The sequence below is a fragment of the Girardinichthys multiradiatus genome, chromosome 19 (assembly GCF_021462225.1).
Source record: "Girardinichthys multiradiatus isolate DD_20200921_A chromosome 19, DD_fGirMul_XY1, whole genome shotgun sequence".
Lineage (NCBI taxonomy): Eukaryota > Metazoa > Chordata > Actinopteri > Cyprinodontiformes > Goodeidae > Girardinichthys > Girardinichthys multiradiatus.
The window spans coordinates 11,129,465-11,154,071 of record NC_061811.1 but is presented as its reverse complement, the minus strand read 5'-3'; the positions used below and the strand labels follow the sequence as shown (position 1 = coordinate 11,154,071).

At 39.3% G+C, this 24,607-nt stretch overlaps 1 protein-coding gene across 1 annotated transcript in view; it reads right to left on the bottom strand.

Annotated features, from left to right (window-relative positions):
- The window catches only part of nrxn3a (neurexin 3a), a 195,252-nt gene extending 184,615 nt beyond the window's left edge, over positions 1 to 10,637 (bottom strand). The window contains 1 exon segment of the mRNA XM_047344991.1: positions 10,403 to 10,637. The gene's annotated coding sequence lies outside the window, so the exon portion shown is untranslated.
- Positions 10,638 to 24,607: the final 13,970 nt, after the last annotated feature.

The following is a 24,607-nucleotide window of genomic DNA, read 5'->3' as shown; positions in this document are numbered from 1 at the left end:
GCCTATGGTGTTTGTATAGCTACTCAAGCGTCTTTTAGATGAACTGGGAAAGCCACACAAAGCAAAAAAGATTAAGTGCTAAAAGCAGAGCAGAAACTGCAGATTAAGTTGATGCTGATAATAACCCACTAACCGGGTTAGTCCTGACCCTTCACAGGATGTTATTTATAGGGGAGCAAACCCATGAGAGATCACCAGCTGATGTTGGGTCACAGAAATCTGCTCAGCAGAGGAGTGAGCTTCATTTCCTGGTTCAGCATTTCAAAGCTGAGACTATAAAACATGTCAAAAGAGTCTCAGCAAAGGAAAACTTTTAACAAGCAGTCTGAGGTGTTCCAAAACCTATGAATGAAGAAATTGATCTGCACGGCATGATAAATAAACCAGCATACTCAGTTAATTCTACAACACAGATTGTTTCAGATCTGAACGAACACAAGACGCACGTTTAGGAAAGGAAACCAAATGCAGCATACCATGGAAATGTGTGCCAAACCTGTGAGATCCCAAACAAATCTGCGTGTGCTGCCAAAGGTGCTTTAATAAGAAGGTTTATGAGTAAGCTTGTCAGGAGGAAATTTCCAGCTTTTATTTCCCAGAAACCAAAAATAGTTGCACATTTGTTTCTTGGACCAGATGAGTACAAAAAAAGAGTGTTCCATGAAAACAAAAATCAAACTTCTGTACCCTGAAGACTTGCAGTGGAAAATTATGAAGGCAAAACAAGGATTTACCATCAGTTTTTTTTAGATAAGTCTTGGGAATTAAATTTGAGAGGGTATGAAATATTTCCACTTGCTCTGTAGCAGAGGTTCTGCTGCTTTGCCAAACTAAACACTTCTAATCCAGATTGGAGGTTTTTTTCTGGAGTAAAGGGGGGAGGTGTTGCTCTGGTCTGTCAAGGAGATGGCACAGATGAGCCTAGATGTGAACCTCTGGTTTTACTGCTTCATCCCTGTTCAGACCTTCACCTATGGTCATGAGATATGGATCCTGACTGAAAGAAAGAGATGTCTTGGTTTCTCTCCTGCACTAGTAACCACCATGATCTGATCTGATCTGATCTGATCTGATCTGATCTGATCTGATCTGATCTCAGATGGATGAATTATCTCTTGGATTACATGAGCCTGATTGCTGCACATTAATGGTTTGAAAGTAACATCACGACTTCCTGACTGCTTGGGTTCTGATGTGATGAAGTAAATGCTTCGCTTTGCGTGCAGGTTAATGCAGAAATAAAATGGGTCTAGAATGGTAACAGAACCACAATGCTGCAGCTGGAAACAGAAATACAGAGCATTATATGACTGCTGAGAGTACCAACTGCACACGTTGGTACTCCACAAGTCTGGAGTTCCAGAACGTTTTAAGAGAAACAGACTAACTAGCAGATAGATTTCAGAACATCTGTGAAGCTCTGAATAAGACTCAACAGAACCAGAAGGGTCTCAAACAACAGCAGCATTTAGTCTTTTTTAAATCAACCACTGCTAAGGAATGATGTTCCCTCACTGTTTTTCTCTTTGAGCTGCAGCAGTTAAATAGCTTTTCACTGTGTAGTTCTGCTAATCAGAGTCATTACTGCCATTTACCTGAGAAACACCTTCTGTAGGTGAGGAGTTACAGCCGGTCACTGAGCACAGCAGTGTAGGGCTGATTTCTCTCTCATTTGTCTTTGTAACAAGCTGGACTGCTCAGACAGCAGACGGCTGTAATAGCCATGTTAGACAGCTTCAAGTTGGGAAACAGGACTATACTACAACACAGATAACGCTGAGAGTTTCTCATCACAGGAAAGAAGTTTAATCCACAGAGCACAACCAATCAATCGTTTTCCAAACACTTCCTTCAAAGCAATGGATTTAATGATTTAATGTTTTTTTTTTTGTTTGAACATTTCTGCATCAAAAAACAACATGGGATTCAGACTTTAGGTCAATGATTCCTAAAACTGAGCCATCCCAAACTGTCAGCAGTGATTAATCTCTATATCCACTTATCCTTGCAGGATCGCGGGAGGTCCAGTGCTCAGCTATAGCACTGGGTAAGAGGCTGGGTTTCACCCTGGACAGGTCACCAGTCCATCACAGGGCAACACAGGAACAATCAACCATGTACACACACACCGAAGTGTAATTTAGAAAGACAAATGAACCTACCAGTCATGTTTTTGGACTGTGGCAGAAAGTCAGAGTACCTGGAGAGAAGAAAGACCCAGGGCCCAGAATTCCAACCCAGGACCTTGTGGGCAACAGCTAATAACTGTGCTACCGTTCAGCCTGGATATGGGTTGTACGTTTTTATTTCATCAGGAAAAAAGAAAACTTTTGACTCTTGCTCCTGCAGATATTTATCGATTGTGTCACTGATGTGCGCAATATTTCTTACCAGTCATCCCAGAAAGTGAAACTCATATATTATATAGAATCATTACACATAGAGTGATATACTCCAAGCCTTTGTTTTAAATTTTTATGATTATGGCTTACAGGTAAAAATCAGCATCTCAGAAAATTAGAATACTGTAAAAATGTTCATTATTGGACACTTATGGTGACACCCTAATCAGCTAATCAACTCAAAACACCTGCAAAGGTTTTCTTAGCCTTTCAACTCTCCCTTACTCTGGGTCATAGGCTACACAATCATGGGGAAGACTGCTGACTTGACAGATGTCCAGAAGACAGTCATGACCAGAAACAACGTCAGAATCGTCTTACCTGGGCTAACGAGAAAAGGAACTGGACTGTTACTAAATGGTCCAAAGTCCTGTTATCAGATGAAAGTAAATCCTGCATTTAATTTGGAAATCAAGGCCCCAGAGTCTGGAGGAAGAGGGGTGAGGCACAGAATCCACGTTGCTTGAAGTCCAGTGTGAAGTTTCCACAGTCAGTGATGGTTTGGGGTGCCATGTCATCTGCTGGTGTTGTGCTGCGTTCCATTTGTACTCGGAATTTCCGACCTCAAAGTAGGAAATTTTTACTGGAACGTCCCCCAAAGTCAGAATTACAGGTCTGAAAGTCGAGGCAACATGACCATTGCCGACTTCCGCACTCAAGATGGCTGCTACTTGCATCAATGATAGTAACTTTTTCACTTGACTGTTTTTAGCAGTTCCTTATTATCTATGTAGCATTTAGTCTGTTGTACACGTACTACTTTACAATAATAATAACACAATGTTTCAACAATGTTTATATGCACGAAATCCCGCATAGGAGAGTGTTTATTGTCATTGTTATTGTTGTAAGATTTCTGTTACAGTTGCAAGCAATACAAACGAAAACAAGCAGGATACTGGAACACTACAACTTGGACATGATGTAAACTCCGACATCCCAGTTGTGACTTCCGGGGTTAATGGTACGCAGCATTGGTCCATTGTGTGTTCTGAAGTCCACGGTGAATGCAGCCATCTACCGGGAAATTCTAGAGCACTATATGCTTCCCTCTACTGACAAGCTGTATGGAGATGTTGATTTTATTTTCCAGCAGGACCTGGCATCTGCTCACACAACCAAAACTGGTCCACTGACCATAGTGTTCCTATTCTTGATTGGCCAGCAAACTCCCCTGACCTGAACCCCATAGAAAATCTATGGCCTGTTGTCAAGAGGAAGTTGAGAGACACCTGATGCAACAACGCAGATGACCTGAAGGCAGCTATCAAAATAATCTGGGCTTCCATTACACCTACGCAGTGCCACAGGCTGATCACCTCTATGCCACGGCTCATTAATGCAGTAATTCATGCAAGAGGAAACCCAACCAAGTATTGAGTGAATAGAAATGGGCATACTTTTCAGAAGGCTGACATTTGTGCTTAAAACATGCTTTTTTGATAGGTCTAATGTGATATTAAGATTTTCTGAGACACTGAATTTTGGGTTTTCTTTACCTGTTAGCCATAATCATAAAAATTACAAGGAATAAAAGCTTGAAATATTTTACTCCATGTGGAATGAATCTCTACATAATACTTTCACTTTCTGAAATGACTGGCAAAAAATACTGCACTTTTACACAATATTCTAATTTTTTGTGGCTTTAAACTCCCAATGATGAATAATATATCCGACAATCAGAGCTGCCAAGGTTGGAGTTTAAAAGATCTTTATTTAACAGGATTATTAAAAAAAATTCGTAGATATCAGCTAAAATATGGACTTAATTTGGTGTGAGTTGTTACAGGTTATGTTTGAGAAGGAAAGGCAGGGAAAAGCAAGGAAGGAAAAAGAAAAGACAAAATATCATTGAAAATGGTGCAAAACCTATTTCCGGTTTTCTTTGAGTTTTGATGCATGCAGATTTTTATTTGCCTGGGATTATGACACATAGAAGTGAAAAAATATGAGTTAGGTTCTTCGATTCCTAACCTTTATCTGATTTTAACAAACTCATAAAATACATGCCACTTAAAGCATTTAAAGAACAAACATGGTGGGTGCCTGATCTTCATGAACTTTAATTAATAGGAAACAAAATCTAATTCTTGTGTTTGACCAATCAGATCTGATAAATTCAATCTCTGGAAATTTCACTGCTCCCTCTTTTGGTCACACAGAAACACTTTAAATGCATAATCTGTTAGATGATAAAACCTTTTATTGTGCTATCTCTCATGTTGTCACTTTGGATCAACAATAATCTTTAAAATCATTACAAAAATATATATTTTATCATACAAAAACTGAGCTTTCTTTTATAGGAAAGCTTGCTTAGAATGTATTTATTCAGATTTTCACACATATTTGAGAAAAACAAATATCCACTTAATTTATTCTGATGCAGCACATGGTTTAATCGTTAAAGACCTGAATCAAAATGTCTCATTCAATTGGTTTGCTTTCAAAATTAAGATACGTTTTATTTAATTTAAAGATGTCTACCTGTTACCTAGCAATCAGCCCCCCCACACACACACACACACACACACACACAGACACACTCACTGCACTCATGCACATGTGGTGTAAACTCATGTTTACCAAAGCAGACATCATTTTCAGATGGTCTCATTGTGTCGTGTTGCAGTGTGGCGCGCGTCAGAGGTTAAAAGGCTAAACGGCATGGATCATTGTTCTCTTTGAAAGGCTTCTTTTGACGAGGCCCGCAGGGACACGTCCACATCCACTCAGTGACAAAAGGCTGCAGCACTCTGGATCCTATTAACAGCTTGACAAGTGTGTGTGTGTACGTCTATGTGTGTGTGTGAATGCAAATAAAAGCACCAGCAGGCCTCTTGTGCTTTAATAGGAGCCACTTGGTGGTATTTTACGGCCGTGATCAAACACTGCAGCAGTGACAAAATGTCCTCCAGAACGATAAGATCTTGGAGAGAACACGCTGCAGTTTGTCATCTCACGCAAACGAAGAGCTCACATCTCACTTCCGTGGAGTCGATTTTCTGCACCATCATCTGTGCAGGACATGAGGAGGAGGAGGAGGAGGAGGAGGAGGAGAGACAAAACAGAGAGGGAGGGACGTTCCACCTCATACACTCCCACTCTTTCTCACACCTCAGACACATACCTTCAGCATCCAGCCTCCATTTTAGGCTCAAATCTGTCTGTTTGTGCTTGAGGAGGTGGTCTGCATTTTTACCATCCTCCACAGTGATGCATCAGATTATCAGACTGTCGTTTAGTCTGAAAAACATCTACAAATCCATCCTCTGGATGAGAAGATGGAACTAAATCCGAATCATGCCTTGCAGAAAATGATGCTTCAAATCGAAAAAATGAAATCTGCAAAATGTTTTTATTAGTGTCTGAGCTAATCTTTGTAGTTCTAACTGTTTAGGCCCAATCAGAACAGAAAAATAATCTACAACAATTAAAGTAAAAAATGATTGGGACTTGGTCAAAATGTACATTTCAGATTCCCTTTATTATATGTAAATATTGAAGGTTCTTATACTGACTCATTGACTGTTAGAAATTGATTTCAGTTATTTTATGGTCAGGCATTAAATTAGTTTATTAGAAATAAAAACAGACACAAACTTAAAAAACAGTTTCTTCTAGAGATCGGAATCAGAAAATATTTAGCTTAATTGGCTGTGATCGTATTTAATCTGACTTTTCTTTTCTCCTGTTCATTAAATGCTTGAAAAAACTCCCACCATTTTCAGTCAACAAGCCCATCAATCAATATCGTGTAGTTTGATGCCCTTTTTGGGAGTATATTAGAAATCAGGTAAAGTTTAGGAACATACTTTGATGCGTAATTCATGGAGCAATTTGTAATTCCTTAATTTTCAGTTGGATACTAAACTGCTACCTCTTTCAAACAACCTGCAGCACAATTATTTCTCTCTTATGTGTTATAGTCCTCAGGGTGAAAAAATTTAATTGGTCAAAATCAGAATCAGCAGGTCAGACGTTAAAGAAAATTGTAAATCAATATCATTCAGGAAAAACCTGATCGGTGCATCTTTAGAAATTTGTTCATCTTCATTTCACCTTTCTGCAAAAAAAAATCTAACTCACTTAAGATGCCTGCTTAATCGGTTATTTTCTCAGATTAATTTTATTAAATATATATCAATAATCTCTTATTTATTTTTTGTATTATTATGTGTCTAGACCTTGATCAAAATTTATTTCCGTATGGTTTGGAATCTACTCCAGTAACAGCAAATAACTGATGCACCTTTCTGTGTTAAATAAAAATCAGATAAAGGTAAAGGTCATCGGTCTGATGCATACATTTGTGAATAACTTTAGTATTCCTTCATTGGCCTCCAAATTGATGACAGACAGACAGACAGGCAGAGAGACAGATAGATAGATAGATAGATAGATAGATAGATAGATAGATAGATAGATAGATAGATAGATAGATAGATAGATAGATAGATAGATAGATAGATAGATAGATAGATAGATAGATAGATAGATAGATAGATAGATAGATAGATAGATAGATAGATAGATAGATAGATAGATAGATAGATAGATAGATAGATAGATAGATAGATAGATAGATAGATAGATAGATAGATAGATAGATAGATAGATAGATAGATAGATAGATAGATAGATAGATAGATAGATAGATAGATAGATACATCGGTGCATCTCTAGAAATATGTTCTTTGTTTAATCTTTCTTGAAAAAAAAAAAACCTACAATGAGATCCCTGTTTATTTTATTATCTTCCAATATGTGTTTTATTAAACATCTGTTTAATTTGTTATTTAGTTTTGTATTATTATGCTTGTGCAAAGGGCTCTGAGCAAAAAAAAGGCTTTCAGTTTAATCTGAAGGAACTCGTCTGTGACTGGACTAAGCAAATATTATTGAACACTTTTTATTGTTTACATTTTCAGTTACCTTTTTGTTATGTAATGGAAATTGCAAATAATTGGAAAATTTTACTTCTCAGCAGTGTTTTTCTAATTATTTATCAAATGAATGAATAAAAATATTAGCAGATGAGCAGAAATGACTGATCTTTCTATTTCACAATTTTTAAAAACACCGCTGCCAAATTAAATGATTGATTGAGCTCTGAGTTTAAAGGCAGAGAAGAGCAGACTTTATGTTAAGGCTGGGTGGTGGAAACATCTCCCTCTCTCCAAGGGGAGGTGGCTTTGGATGCTGAGGGTCTGTTTTTGTGGCAGCTTATGTCTGATGGTACAAATATTATTTGGTAAATGTCCAGTAAACTGCTATATATATGATTTAATTGAAGAATTACATAAAAATTAAAAGAGCTCAGTTTACTAAAGAACATGGCCTCAAATAGAGTGTCCGCTACCCTCCAAAACTGTCTGTATGGACCCACAATCAAACACGTATTAAGTTAAATACATCCAAAGAAATTGCAAATCACATAATTCGTGTTTTAAAGCATGATTTCTACAGATTGGTGGCAGATAAAAAATAAAAAAAATCAACTGTTCGTTTAAAGAAAGAACACAATTAAAAAAGGTCCTAATTACAGACATGTAAATGTAGAGAGGGGGAGTGCGTGGATGTGTGTAAATGTGCCTTCGTATTTGTGATGGCGATGCAGCGTGGGCACCGAGCTGTTCTTCAGCTCCTCAAAAGGCAGGACACACCTTCTCTGGGCTGCAGCACCCTTCGTGGCATTACATCATCAGAGACACCTCCAACCCACGCGCACAAGCACGCGTTTCCCACATATGCACACGCGCATACAAGCATGCAAACCTCCACGCACTAAACGGATAATTGCCCCCGTCACAATAATGACCGAAAGCTTCCAAAAAATGACTGCAGGCGCGCAAAAACAATTTTACACACGCACGAGTTAAATCCACGCACACGTCTCGGCTCAAAAACCTCCCAACATTAGCATCCGCAGATGCAGCAGCGGTGTATGTAACATCACACGGGCTTTGTCACAATCTTCTATTTTATTTCAATTCTATTTTACTGCAAATAATGAATGAATATTCATAATATTTAATGCAACCAAACTGGAACTGTTTCTGTTGAATTTTATTCAGACAAATACAGAGTGGACACCATTCGATGAACCGCAGGGCCGCGCACTTTTCCACACTTAAATCTGAGACACTGGGGAGAAAGAAAAGAGCATTCTGCAAATATCCTGCGTATTATCAGTCGGTCCCCGCCCAGAGGGATTAGTGTTACCTTGAGAGCCCTTGGTTCTTTTCGGTTGCTTTGTCAGAGCAGTTAATCAGCTGTCAAACATCAGAAAAAAATCAGAAAAGCCTAAATTACAAAGAGAAGAAACGAGGATTTACTGACTAAAATGTAAAAATTGTAATTACACCAGATTTTTTTGTGTTATTTTTATAAAGAAGAAATATCATTTCAATGTTCTCCATGTCTTTTTAAAACGCTCCAGTGTCCATCAGGTGAGGGTACATCTTCGGGCCTTTAGAAGACTAAATAAATAAATAAATTCTGTAACACGGGTCACGCCCATTCTGAAGGGGGTTTGGACAGATGAAAAAAATCCTGATTAGGAATTCCCCCTGCATACATTCGTCTTTGCATATATAAACGCACAGAAATAATTTCTAATCATATTAAGTCTCTCCAGCGACGGAGAGAGAAACAAAACCCCGCCTTTTTTGTAAATTTGAACACAAAAACTCATCTGTTCGCCCTAGAGGTGATTTTAGAGATGCAAACTAAAGATTCATGCCTGTTTTTATTTTAATCATCGCTATTTTATTTCTTACGCGCGCTGCATGAAAGGCCTCGTATTTTTCTGCAATAGAAAAAACGCCAAACATTCTCCCTTTAAATGGGACATCTCGCCTCATCCGTCGCAGTGGAGGTGACACATAAAAGCAGCTCGAGCTGAAATGTTACTCATGATGAATTGGGAGTAAAAAAGCGGTCAGGTGCAGCGTAAGGTACAGCATGAAATGTATTTCAGCGAGCCCCTGAAGACGACATTTGATTCGCTGGGGAGCCCAAATTATCCCGATTCATCAGAATATTTCAGAACTTTCTAACCCTAAATCCTTTCTTTTATTTCGCGTCGGGTTATGTACGGATTGCTTTAATTTTGTTCGACAATTCTGAATCTGAAAGCACCAAATTTGGCTTGTTTTTGTATTCCTTTTAATCGTAAAATGTCGGGTGTCTAAATTGTAACTTAAAATTATGATTTTATGTTCAACTGATCCAATGAATGCGAAGAAGAAAACATCAGCTTCCTATTTCTTTCCCCCCAACAGGAAGAATGATGAAAGAATGCAACGGTCATTGCTGTCCGTCTCCGCGCAAACGCAAGGTCATGCAAAAGAAAAGCTGGTCGAATTACGCGAAAATGTGCATCAATATTTAAAGAGTCCGTGAGGAGCGTGCGTGACATTTCAACACGCGGCTGCAGCCGAGAACAATGCGTGAAAACAATGCGTGGAAACTGAACACTAGACGCGCATATGATTTATTATTCATAAGCCTAAACAAGGTTAAGGAAATCCGCTTTTTAATTTTTCTATTTTTATTTCATTCTGCCTCCTACTAAAGCATATGTTAAAAAGCTTAGGGCCTACTATAAGCACTGCAATGTTTTTAGTATGTTATTTTCCAAAAAATATAATTGATAATTAATATTGTAACCATGAGGACAGCGCAGATGTCTGTAATTCTACACTGGCATGTCAAAGCGACATTAGAGGCCAACATGGCAGTAATTCTGTATTTGAACCCCAAAATGTCGCCATTCCTTCAAGGAGACCCGCAAACATCCGCCGACTTTGTGCGTAAAAACCGGAAAAAAGGGGGAAAAACTCCTCTAAAAGTCCTGTGATACCTGTTCGTCAGGAGCCGAAACTCGAGCCTTCCCTGCCTCCTCTCCCCTCCTGTTTCTGCTCCTCTAACTCTCATTCTGAAGGCGGACACTAACACGAAAAGATTGAACTCACACAGACGGCGTTACTGACCTCAGATCAGCAGACCAAAAGTATCCACCTGCTAAAATCCATCAGCCAACTGTCCACGGAGCCACTTTTTTTTGTTTTCCTTTTTGCTTTTACAAAAATATCCAGGATCCAGTTAGAAGCCGGGCTCTCCGGGCTGCCTTTATCGCTCCTCGCAGGTGCGTCCAACACGGTGCATCATGCGCACAAAAGCCGCTGTTTGCTCTGTGCCACTCGAGGCGGCTGCGGGCAAGAGGCGCGCACAGGCTGACACGCACGCGCCCGCCAAACAGGGTCCGCCCTCCACTCAGCGCCGGCGCGCGCCCTTTAAAGGCACATGGAGAGTGCGCACAAACACGAAGACGCGTCTGGATGCTATATGGTGTCGTTTAGTTTCAGTCTGTCTCAGCACGTAAGGAAAGGTTGTCGTCTGAGTGTGAACTGCTCTGATGGGAACACGTGGAACATTCAGATCTTTAAAATACGATGGAGCTTGATATATGAGAACAATACATTTGAATAATAACATGGAGCCTAGTCGGAACGTGTTAACGTGTGTTTTTTCTGTTATTTCTATCGTTAAAAAGGTGACAAATAAAGACAGTACCTAGCAGAAGTATTTATATGTCTTTAACTTTTCCACATTTTAGAAAGCTACAACCACAAACCTCGATTTATTGAGATTTTATGTAAACCATACAAAAGTTCTGTTGTGTGCATTTCGCATCCTGTACTCTGCCCTTAAATAAAAGTTCACCTGTGTTTAATCTAGGGCAAGTATAAATCCAGCTCTTTTCTGAAGGCCTCAGGTCTTTGTCTGAGAACATTAGTGAACAAGCAGCATCATGAAGACAAATGAACAAACCAGACAGATCATGGATAGCAATATTTAGACATATAAACCAGTTCCATCTGATGAAATGTATCCCTGGATCATGATTCAACCGCCGCCATTATTTAACTGTGGTCAGAGTGCTGTTTTGATGATGGGTTGTGTTGTTTTGGAATCAAAATTTTCTTCTGGAATTTTGGGCATCTGCCTATTCCTTAGTCCAGACATATGGAGAAAACCCAAGTCTGATTTTACATGTTGAGCATAACCAGTATTGACCAGAAATTCCTGCAGCTAATAGTGTTGCCCACAGTTTTCATATTGACTTTTTATCAGTTTTAGATAAAAGTCCAGTTTTCTATTATTATTTTAAACTGGAGCAGAAGGTGTATGACAAACAATATTTGCATACTAATTCAACCAGGGTTTTGCAGCTTTTTGATCGTTTTTTACGTTTGTCCCTCTCACAGATTTGCTTGCTTTAACCTGACAGCATTCAAGTTGTAAAAAGTTTTGAAATGACTTGTTATGGGTTTTTATATATAAAAAATGAAGCATTCCAACAGCGGTGTGTACACTTTTGAGAGTTACTGCATGTTGTGTTAGTGGTTCAGCACAAGCTGGGGACACAAAAAACATGAAAGAATATGCTCTGGTCAGATGTGACCAAATTGAACTTTTTGGCCTACATGCAAATCACTATCTTCAGCAGAAACTAACACTCCACATTGCCCTGAACATGACATCACCATGGCGACACCTGGCAATGGCAGTATCATACTATGGGGATGCTTTTCTTCTGCAGGGACAAGGGAGCTGATTTGATGGGAAGATGGATGAAGCTAAATACAGGGGCATCCCGGAATAAAAGCCTGTCAGAGGCAGCAAAAGACTTGAGACTGCTGTGGAGGCTTCCGTTGCACTAAGGCAATGACCCAAAAGATTCAGCCAGAGCTGAGGCAGGGACACATAAAATGTTGCAGGACACAGACCTTTGTTGAATGGAGTTTGACACCTATGGTTTAGATCAAAGCATTTTCATGTGTTAGAATAGCCCAGTCAAAGTCCAGACCTAATTGTAATTTAGAATCAATCACAAGACATACAAATTGGTGCCCACAGATGGTCTCCAATCAATCTGACTGAGCTAGAACTAATTTGCTTAGAAGGATAGGAAAAGGTTTTAGTTTCTAGATGTGCAAAGTGTGTAGAGAAAAACCCCAAAGGTTCTGCAGCTGCAATTGCAGCAAATGGTGGTGTCTAATTAGTTACCAGTTCAAACCAGAATCCAGACACTGAACAAATTCCTGATTCTGAATGTTTTCCTTATTTTGTACAGAGACTAAACTCTTAATACCGTTCTTATTTCAGACAGATGCTATCTTTTTAACAAAGCTTTGATTAGATTTATAATTCTAAAGAGCTTACAAAATGGATTCCCATCTCTGAACAGATTTCTGACCAAAACGCCTCCTGAACAGTTCCAACTCTGGATATTTCTTAACATTTTCCTGATTCTGATCGGATTCATGGCACTGACCGAAGTCCAGAGTCTCTCTTTTTTGTGAAATGATTTCTAAATCAAAGCACATTTCTTTGCATTTTAACTCTTTCTGACCTACAAATCATTCAGAGATTTAAAGGCTGCTAAACTCAAGGTAGGAAGTGATTTCATGTCAAGTCATAAAAGACAACTTCATACAAAAAAGCAATTTATAGAGCAATGAAACAGTCTCATTGCCTTATTGAATTGGAGCAAATTTACTCCACAAGAGGGTGATAATGTCATATTCCTGCTGTTGCATAACTGACTAGATTGAATTAAAGGAACAAAAACCCACATCTTCATCTTGTCACTTCCAACAAAGAGAACAGACAATTACAGAGAAAAAAAAACACAAAAAAGACAAAGAAACGACATACCATCAAGTGAATCAACAGCCTTCACATAACCCATGCTTCACAGAGGCCCAAGAGCAGTCCATGCACTCACCCACAGCATCACACAAACCCCCCACCAATACCCCATCCACAGCTCCCTCCAATAGAACACAACCAGTATATAAGACTATCTAGAACTCAGGGCACCCCTCTTAATCGACTCCAACACACCCTAGCAACCCACAAATTGAAACTACACGATGGAGAAGACGGTGGTAGGGGTTCGTCCTGTAACCGGTGGGTTGCTGGTTCGAACCTCTGCTCTGTCCGTCTCAGTCTTTGTGTCCTTGGGCAAGACACTTCACTTGCCTTGTCTGCTGAAGGTGGTCAGAGGGCTCGGTGGCACCAATTGTATGGCAGCCTCGCTTCTGTCAGTCTGCCCCAGGGCAGCCGTGGCTACACTGTAGTTCACCACTGTCAGTGTGTGAATGGGTGGATAACTGACTGTAGTGTGAAGCGCTTTGGTGTCTCTCAGGACTTGATAGAGCACTATACAAGTGCAGACCATTAAAATTTGTCATTTACACAGAACCCAGCTCCAAGGAGTCGGACTGAAAATCACCCAGGGGAGCTCCCTATGATCCTGTGCTGGAGAGCACCCATCACAGGCTAGCTGTCCCACCAATGAAGAGGCAAAAATGTTACCCCACTAACGGAGCAGCAACAAGGCAGGCCGACAGAAGCACCCAGCCCTGTTCCCACAACCACCACACACACCATATATGCAGTGCCATCCCATGCAGGAAACACCTACTGGTATACAGCAGCACAACATGTCCTAAAGCTCCCACCCTTCTCAAAAACCACTAATAACATGAAGCAAAGCAAATATAGAAAAACTATTTAAATAAAATAATAAAAAAACACTATTATCAAACCTTGTTGCTGTAGACTGCTTCACCAGAACAACATGCGTTGGTCCCAACATGGCGCTATTAAGTCACTTATGTTTTATAATATTTGTTGTGTGGGGATAGAGCAGTTCAACTAATGGTAAAAACAGTGCTCAAACAACGGACCCCTACAGAGTGGCCCAAACCGAGCCCAAGCATCCAACTGCCCTGTCAGTCGGCATAGGATCAGCCCACATATGTCCTGGTGGACTTGCAAGATCAAGCCCAAGCTACTCACTGCCAAAAGCCCACTGGCCAACTGATATGCCACCCTTCCTGCCATAAAGCTGACCCCTTTCTGTACTGCCACGTGCCTCAATCATGAATGCACACTAAGCCTATTTTATTGTATTCAACCAGCAAATTGTATTCTTTTTGTTTCTTTTTCTCCAGCGTTTCTCCCATTTGTTTTCCATTCTCTTTTATTTTTCCTTTTCATTGTTCCGCTCTCTCTGTTTTTTTTTCTATTCCCTCTTTTCCTATTTTCTTTCCCTTTTGCTTTTCCTTTCTATTTCTTACATTCCCTCCTTTTCTTTTCCTACTTTCTTTCTGATTTTAATAACAACAAACAAAAAAACAAACTTACCTCACTGCCAAACACCTTATACTGCAACACCGGACCACACAACAGCAGAGCGCACACCATGCAAGCAGCAGGCTCGAGTAAAGCACAGGAGCCACATCTAGAGAGATTGTGTCCTTCAGTGTTTGCAGCAAGATTATGCATATCTTCTATAAGTCTGTTTTGAAGAGCGTGATCTCTTCTGCCACCATCTGCTAGGGCAGCAGCATCAGAGCCAGGGAGTTGAACAAGATCAACAAGCTAATAAAGAAGGCTTGCTCTGTTCTGGGGACTCCTCTGGAACCTCTGGAGATCATCGTGCAAAGAAGGATTCTTCGTAAATTTAGGAACATTATGGAGAACCCTGAACATGAGTGTCTTCAGTAAGAGGCTTCTTCAGATCTGCTTTAAGACAGACCGCTACAGGAGATCCTTCCTGCCCACAGCCATCAGCATCTACAACGGCTCTTTGAAGAAACCTAAATAATATGAGCTACAACATTTATTTCCCTGTGGGATTAATAAAGTATTTTGGAATCTGAATTTGAATTTGAATACGGCAATCTCACCATTGGAAATAGTAGCAAACGGCATCAACAGAAACACAAACAGACCACCTCATTCAGTGGATCAACCCAAAAAAGCACCCACAAATAGGGCTGACCCAATGTATGGGACCTTAAGCAGAATTTGATTTGGGGCCCTTCTTCCTGTTAAGAACATCACCACCAATTGCTTTATATTTGCTGAGATGTATTTCTGAACAAACCGAGCTCAAACACAAAGAAAAGATTATCTCGGTGCAATATTATAAAGCAATCTTGCAGATTCGGTTAAATGTTAAAGTTATCTATTAAACAGTTTAAAATCTTTTAATTAATCTTTGCTGAAACCGTCAATTTTATTTTAATAGTATTCTAGTCCTCAATAAACAAATACAAAAGATGTTGATCTATGGTCTGTTAAAATTCAAACATTTATGGGACCCCTCTGATGGTTTGAGCAGTCTAGGCAGTGGCTTAGTTTGCTGTCTTGGTGCACTGCCCACAAGACACATCTTGGCAAAAAAACTACCAGCCCACCCAAAGTAATTCAACACATCGTCAATCGTCTCATCTAAATACAACAGTCACCATCCCCAGATGGAGCCATATTCACCTGACCCCAGAGGGACAACAAGTCCCGAGCAATCCCACAACCTCAAGGTGAGAACAAAACCCACTCAGCTGTAGCCAATGAAAAAGACAGGAGCCCCCAGAAATACCAGGAACTTTTTATTTACTTCAATCTATTTCAAATGCCTCTCATTACTCATCTAATTTTAAAATCTGTTACAGACAAAAACTGCTTCCTGGGAGGTTTCTTAAGCCTAGTATGCAAAGGTTGTGAATTTAAGAAATTCAGCAGAAAAACATGGCCTTATTTAAAATATTAAAGCACACAAAAGATGATGCTGAAATTCCCTTTAGCTTCCATTCACTCTTACCTGTTCATTCTCCTTTCCACTCCTCTCCTCTTTCACTTAACACATGTCAATAGCGCACCTGTCATCAGGTGGGATCGAGTTACTTTGATGCCTGTATAATACTATCAGCTCAGCTTCAAAACCAATTGTATTCCACCTTGTGATGGCAATGAAATATCCTGCAGTTCTAGTCATATTTTACACAGATCAGAAGATATCAATGAAGAGGTTAGAGGGATCACAGTCTCCATCTTTTTCACCCACTAGCTGCTCCATATCAGTGTCTGATTTATAAAGTAAACAATCCTAATGATATGCCGGTGCAAATCAAGTTCACCGGACACTTTTTGCATAAGGTCACTAGATATAGAAGAACACTTTCTGGTAGAAACACAGCAGCTATAGAAGTGAGAAAGAGAGTGAGTTCCAGGTCCTGACCGATGAGAAACAAAGAGATCCATCAGAACTGCAGCAACAACATCCGATTAAATCAGGAAGAAAACACCTTCTGACTGGTCTCTTTCAAACAATAATACTTTTTTATTTGCCTTGCCAGTAATTCACATAGGAACAGAAAGTGGTTTCTCTACTGCGTAATGGCTAATTTAACTGTTGTCAATGTGCATCAATGCTTTGGGATGCTATGTGATTTGCAACTACATTTTGTATTAATTTATGATTGTTTTGAAAAAGAAATCTAAGTTCAGCCTCTGGTTTGACAGTCTTCGGGTGGCAAATTTATGAGTTCATTTGTCACTATGGACCAAGCAGCAAGATCCATAGCTTAAAAACAAACCTTTTTCATGATCTTTCTTTTAAGTTTTATTAAATGTAGTTATTATTCCGGCGTTACAATATGCATAACGGGGAGGACAAGAGAGAAAAACGAATCAGAAATATTAATATTGATATTAATGTAATGTGTTGGATAAAATCTGAGATATTATTATGTGTAGCCCATTGTGTGCACACATGATTAAAAATGTATTTAATCTGCATGGTGCTGCCATGGAAACCTGTTAATGAACGGTGTTTATTAAAACTGCAGAATGATGCTCTCTCCATGCCTCTGCAGTCACGGTACCATCTAACATTTCAGCTTTTAGGAACACTGCTAAGTTCATTCTAAATTATCAGTAATATTAGTATCATTAAGATGGTTTCCAGTGATGAGTGCACAAACCACTGTGCATGCTTTTACCAACAGGTTCATGGCTGTTCAATGTGGAGATGGACGTGTGGCTGGTTGATGGCAGAGCAGCAGAAATCATCACAAATAACATCACAGGATGTTTTTACTGGATTTTACTAGTGGTATAAAAGTGTGGAAGCACCATCCTATTCATAATTTTCTTTAAACTTTCTTCTTTCATGCTGCTTTTCACTTCAGGACATTACTTTTTACAACTTCAATCCTGCAAATCTTCGCACTTTCTAACAAAGAGCTGTGTTATCGAACAGTGGTTGTCTGTATAGTTTCCCAAGGTCTTCCCTGAACTTTTTTACATTTCAGTGCTTAAAGCCTTTCAAATTAAACAACCATGCTTTTCTTTGAACTTCATCTTTTGCTATTCTGACAGTTTTCTCCTGTCCTGTATCATGTCTCCTCTCTGTTTCTCCAGCATTAAGCCTATTTTACATTCCAAAAAGCTGCTTCCCCCCAGCTGGAGGCACGGAGCCCAGCCTTTGTGAAAGTTTGGTTGCGCAGCTTTGATTTTTCCATCCATCCATCCATCCATCCATCCATCCATCCATCCATCCATCCATCAATCCATCCATCCATCCATCCATCATATTTACCCACTTATCCTTGCCACAGAGGGGCTGGTGCCTATCTGCAGTCAATGGGTGAGATGAGGCGGACACCCAAGACAGGTCACCAGTCCATCACAGGTCAAGACGGAGACACACAGGACAGATAACAACACACACACACATATGCACACACATCACACACACACACACACACACACACATGCACACATACACACAAACTAATCACACACACACTAATACCTAAGGGAAAATTAAGCTGGGGACAAACTACACAACTTTTACAGTCTTACTGTACCTTACCACTTTATTTATAAAGCACATTAAAACAGCAACAAGGCCAACCAACATGATTTACAATAACAGAAGCAAGTAAAGCACACAGAGTAAGATATATCAATCAGCAGAGGTAAAAAAAAAAAAAAAAGAAGCAATCGCAATAACTATAGAATAATAAAAACACAATGTGGTTAAGAACAACTCACACTGGGTCGAAGGCCAGGGAATAAAAGTGTGACTTAAGACCAGTGAGAGGGGGAGACTGTGTGACATGTAGTGGTAAATCATTCCACAGTTTTAGACCAGCAACAGAGAAAGCTCTGTCACCACTGAGCTTGTATCGTGTGGGTGGGAACAGTAAAAGCATCTGATCTGCTGACCTCAGAGAGAGCCGAGAGACATATGGCTGCAGCAGAACAAAGAGATAAGAAAGGGCAGAACTGTTAAGACATTTAAAACCATACAAAAAAATCTATTCGGAAGTGAACTGGAAGACATTAAAGGGATGCCAAAACTGAAGAAATGTGCACTCTTTAGCCTGTACCAGTTATACGTTTTCAAAAGACTTTTGAATAGACTTGGGAGTTCATGCTAAGCGGTTCCAACTGATTTTTGTTTCACAGCTAAAAGACTGAGGATCACACACTTAATAATTGCACCTGCAGAGGGATGACTGACTTCAGGATTTTTCGAATTCACTAAAGTCAACTGAAGCATAAAACATGCGAGGGCGACAGTTTGAAGGGTAAACAAACAAACCGGTAAGAGGTGGTAACAAAAGATATTCTGAGAATATGGACAGATTATTTTTCTGTTTGACTACCCCATAATATACTTTCAAATTTACCCACAAGTAAATTTCTGAAATAAAAATTTCATCTGAATAGTGTTAACTGTATTTTTTTGTTATACTGAGAATTTGAAATATTTATTTTCCATGTGAGCTTGTTTGGGGGCTGTTTAAGCAGTTTTAAAATTGGCTTTATTCTGAAGAAAATATATTATTGCTATCTTAAAATGACAACAGTACAATATTAGGACTGGATTGCATAAACAACACTGAGGTATTCATGATAAATAACTTCATTATAATCTAAAAAAAATATTTTATTCAGAAATGTCCATTTCTGAAATGAATCCCAACTAAATCCTTTAATTTTAAACATGAATGAAACTTTTCACTTGAAGAGCATTTTTACCTTTATGTTTAAAAATTGAAATGTTTGGTTTATTTTAATATGGCCTTTTATTATCTACATTATCAATGTAGTCTTAAATATCTGAATATCTCTTGTTTGTAATTGTTTTTTCTTCTGCTTTAATTCTATGTGACTGTAATTATTTAGCTGATATTATGCCTGCTACTGTTTTGTGTTTATGTTTCTAATGTTGAATAGTTACAAATAAAGTTTTCAAGAAGAAATAGATAAAAAACAGTACATGGCAGCTTCTATTTTACATTGTCTGTTGGCTACAGGGGTTTGCAGCTGGGTCAGTGATTGGTTCACACTATTTGACTGCATGCAGATTCAGCTAAAAAATTCAAATATGGTTGCTTGACTGTAACTAAGGTCAGATCCCTTGATACGTTTGGAGATCCCAGGCGTTCTGTCTGTGACAGATTCTTGTGTGGCACATCTACTGCAGACTGATGCAGCCTTTCCGCATAGGGGAATTGGCAATAAAATCGGGCAATAAAATTGTATAGTTCGTCCCCAGCTTTAGAGAGACTAATGAACCAAAAAGTCATGTTTTTTGACTGTGGGTGGATGCCAGAGAACCCAGTGAGCAGACATGCACGGGGGGAAACATGCAAACTACATGCATTCAAACCCAGGACCTTCTTGCTGCAAGGCAACATAGCCACCAACTGCATTATTATTAAACACAGTTTAAATATTTTTAATCTTAGTGTATGTGATGAATCTGCACAAACTAGCCAGAGCTGGAGAGTTGAAATGAAAAAAATTATATTTAAAAAAGAATTAAAAAAAAAACAGAAGAAAATATCCATCCCCGTTGCTATGAAGCCCCTAAAAAGTTATGGTGCAAAGAAGGCATTAATTAGAGGATCAGCACAGAGTTGGAATGTAGCTTCGTGTTTAAATTCTGCTCTTAGAACACCAATACTACAGATGCAAACCTGATCCTAAAATCAATAATTTTCATGTTTGTTTCTTTTTCAAGGAAATGCTTTCTTATAGTCTTTAACTGTTGGCTACACTGTTTTACAGGCCTTCTGGGACCTTTAAAAAAAAGTGTTCTCGATGACTTCAGCAGCAAATTCTAAAGTTTATGTTTTGCAGAAAATTTGAATATAAAAAAAAACATTTTTAACACATGAATGCCAGCTTACTGGCAAGTATGTAAAACACTATATGCACTCCATACTTGTTCAATGCTCCTTTTCTATAACATACAGTACAGAGCAAAGGTTTGGACACACCTTCTCATTCAAAGAGTTTTCTTTATTTTAATGACTATGAATATTGTAGCTTCACACTGAAGGCATCAAAACTATAAATTAACACATGTGGAATTATATACTGAACAAAAAAGTGTGAAACAACTGAAAATATGTCTTATATTCTAGGTTCTTCAAAGTAGCCACCTTTTGCTTTGATTACTGCTCCTCACACTCTTGGCATTCTGTTGATGAGCTTCAAGAGGTAGTCACCTGAAATGGTTTTCCAACAGTCTTGAAGGAGTTCCCAGAGATGCTTAGCACTTGTTGGCCCTTTTGCCTTCACTCTGCGGTCCAGCTCACCCCAAACCATCTCGATTAGGTTCAGGTCCGGTGACTGTGGAGGCCAGGTCATCTGGCGCAGCACCCCATCACTCTCCTTCTTGGTCAAATAGCCCTTACACAGCCTGGAAGTGTGTTTGGGGTCATTGTCCTGTTGAAAAATAAATGATGGTCCAACTAAACACAAACTGGATGGAATAGCATGCCGCTGCAAGATGCTGTGGTAGCCATGCTGGTTCAGTATGCCTTTAATTTTGAATAAATCCCTAACAGTGTCACCAGCAAAGCACCCCCACACCATCACACCTCCTCCTCCATGCTTCACGGTGGGAACCAAGCATGTAGAGTCCATCCGTTCACCTCTTCTGCGCCACACAAAGACACGGTGGTTGGAACCAAAGATCTCAAACTTGGACTCATCAGACCAAAGCACAGATTTCCACTGGTCTAATGTCCATTCCTTGTGTTCTTTAGCCCAAACAAGTATCTTCTGCTTGTTGCCTGTCCTCAGCAGTGGTTTCCTAACAGCTATTTTACCATGAAGGCCTGATTCACACAGTCTCCTCTTAACAGTTGTTCTAGAGATGTGTCTGCTGCTAGAACTCTGTGTGGCATTGATCTGTTCTCTAATCTGAGCTGCTGTTAACCTGCGATTTCTGAGGCTGGTGACTCAGATGAACTTATCGTCCGCAGCAGAGGTGACTCTTGGTCTTCCTTTCCTGGGGCGGTCCTCATGTGAGCCAGTTTCTTTGTAGCGCTTGATGGTTTTTGCGACTGCACTTGCCAAGAGTGTGCGTAGCAGTAATCAAAGCAAAAGGTGGCTACTTTGAAGAACCTAGAATATAAGACATATTTTCAGTTCTTTCACACTTTTTTGTTCAGTATATAATTCCACATGTGTTAATTCATAGTTTTGATGCCTTCAGTGTGAAGCTACAATATTCATAGTCATGAAAATAAAGAAAACTCTTTGAATGAGAAGGTGTGTCCAAACATTTGGTCTGTACTGTATATAGCACACTAAAAACATTTAGAAAAATAAATTAAAGCCAATCAGGAATTCAAAATATCTCAACATCCTTACAAAAATAAGAACATCATGTTTTCTGCCTTGTTGCCAGTCAACCACACATGGATGTTTAGTTGGGTAAACAAATCTACAAAGTAAAACACCTCAAGGATCAGTTTTCAACATGATTGTTAATTTAGACCCCTTGGTTCAACATTTTTATTCAAACAGGAGAGTAAACATTGGATTAGTGTTCAAATTAAACCAAACAAAACAAAATCTCTCCCCAAACCAATCCAAGTTCCCAAACCAATCTAAGCTCAGAGCTTAAAGTGATTAAGTGCCTCTTGATGTGATGTACGATGACCCTGAAGGAATGAATCGTGGGTGGAAATCATTCTGCAAGAGTACATAACTGAGTTTCATGACACTAAAAACATCACTAAAACATCACAGAATAGATGTGTTTACATAAAGGGTGGGACAAGCACTGATAACTCCTGATGGAAACAACTGTGCCCTGACGGGCTGTAGTACTGTCTGGTAGGCATGGTGTGGGAATCATTTTTATTCTGAAGCATTATCACCTGTAGTTATCACCTCTTTCAAGGTTCTCTTGTTATCTTCAGATAACATATAGACCATGAAACTCTTATGATTTCTGCAGAATAATAAATTGATAACTCAGAATGACATACCCCTGCAGGCCAAAGGTTTATGAATTCAATTAAAGAAAAAGAAATCAAAAGAGACAAAATTATGGCATTGCTGTTGGTTACATCTACCACAATGTAGAATAATGTGTTAGTGTTTTACATAACTCATGAATAAAAATAAGCCACCAGCGAAAGTCGAGGAGTGATTGATGGGATTGAGTCCACCGCCTAAAAGCTGCCATTCTGTAAAAGTTTAAATTTATTCAATATTGCGGTAAAATGTGTTCATACGGACGATCAGTGCTATCGCTGATGCGTCTGCAGCCACAAACCTAGCCGTGACATGGAGTGGGAGCTCCAAGGCGAACTTTGGGAGGATGTTGGTGTCTTTGTCCTCTTTCTGAGAAGCATATATTTCACATCAGGGGATGGAGCTCTAAGCGACAAAGATAGTGATGAAGATAAGGTGAAATAAACAGAGAGAAAGTGAGTCCTCTGGGCTTTTACTGCCCTCTAACAGCATATATCCTGAGGGCACAGGGACAGGGAATGTTTGCCACTAAAAAGCTATTGATCACATCACTGTGTTATCTCCTCTACTTCAGAGCGTATAAGTCACGTCTTCCCGCAGGGTGGGGACGTGTGTTACAATGAGTCTCTGCTGTCTGCGTGACTGGTGGCTGGAACATATATTGACAGGAGCAGCTTGGCATGCCAATGACCTGCAGTGTCAGTTTATTGAACTGCTCCATAATGCAGAGTGATTACACATCAGTGTTAATTCATTCCAATATGAACGGTCCACCTGGAGACAATGGCACAAGCATTAACACAGAGGCCCAGCAGGCATTCTACGTTAGCATTACTACTGACAATCCATTGGTATGTTGGGGAGGTGAAGAGGCTCCACAAGTGAGAGTTTCTTTGCAATATCACATGTACAATTCAGTGTTCACAGTAGTTTAATAGGTAGAGACTGGGCCAGAGGGTAAACCTTTCAATTTATCCATCGATCTACCTCTTATTTCTCTGTGGGGGTCAAAGCTTCAGGGTTTCATGTTTAAGACGTCAGATCCCAGATGTTTTGCTAAGCTATATCAAAGGTGGAATGAAGGACGAGTATTCTGGGGAGTTTTGTTGGTACTCAAAAGACATATTTTCTGAGTTCCCAAGCAGAAATACAACCAAAGCGCTCACTGAAGTTGGAATTCTGGGAATTTGAGTTCCTTGAGAAGCTATGACTTCAGTATACATTATGGCTGTCACACATTTAATGTGTAGTGAAAGTTGACCAATAATTTTTTTGTAGTTCATCTCATGGTTTATACCATATTAGTGTAGTATTACAATACAACCCTTATTTGTCAGCCTGCTCCTTCAGTGTTTGAACAAAACAAAAATGAAGAGGAATACATTTTTATCGTAACAAAATTCTTCATGTATTTACTAATGGCTGCAGAGGAATATGAATCTTATCAAAAGCAAGAAAACTGAATGGGACAAAAAGAAATGTCCTCGCTGAAATTCAACATGAAATGGCTGAAAAGGAATCCATTAAGGCAAAACAACAAAGAACGGATGCAAGAACTACACCTTTGTCAAGTGACAATTAGAGACTGACATTTTTTCGTGAATCCCACGGATCACGGGATTCCAATGGGAATCCCGTGGGATGGGAGACAGCATTAGTAAAGATCACGTGATTGAAATGGTACAGGATAAAAAATGAACGCGAGCAGACGGGATCGTCTGCTCCCGTTTCTAATGATGTATTAAATAAATAGATAGTACCTTTAATTTAATGGCACATTTAATTTTACATTTCTTTCATGTTACATTTACTTCACTTATGGAACATTCACAACATTTATTTATTTAATGATGATTTCATTGTATTAATTTTGTCCAGTTTGACCCTCCATTCTTGATGCCTGTATAGGAGGTCATGTCACAATTTGAATCAGGTGTTCTGGAGCAGACACACATCTAAAACTTGCAGGGAAGGGGTCCCTGAGGACCAGGGCTGTCAACCATTGAGGTACAGTTTCTAAATTGTGAAGGTAATGCCTTTTT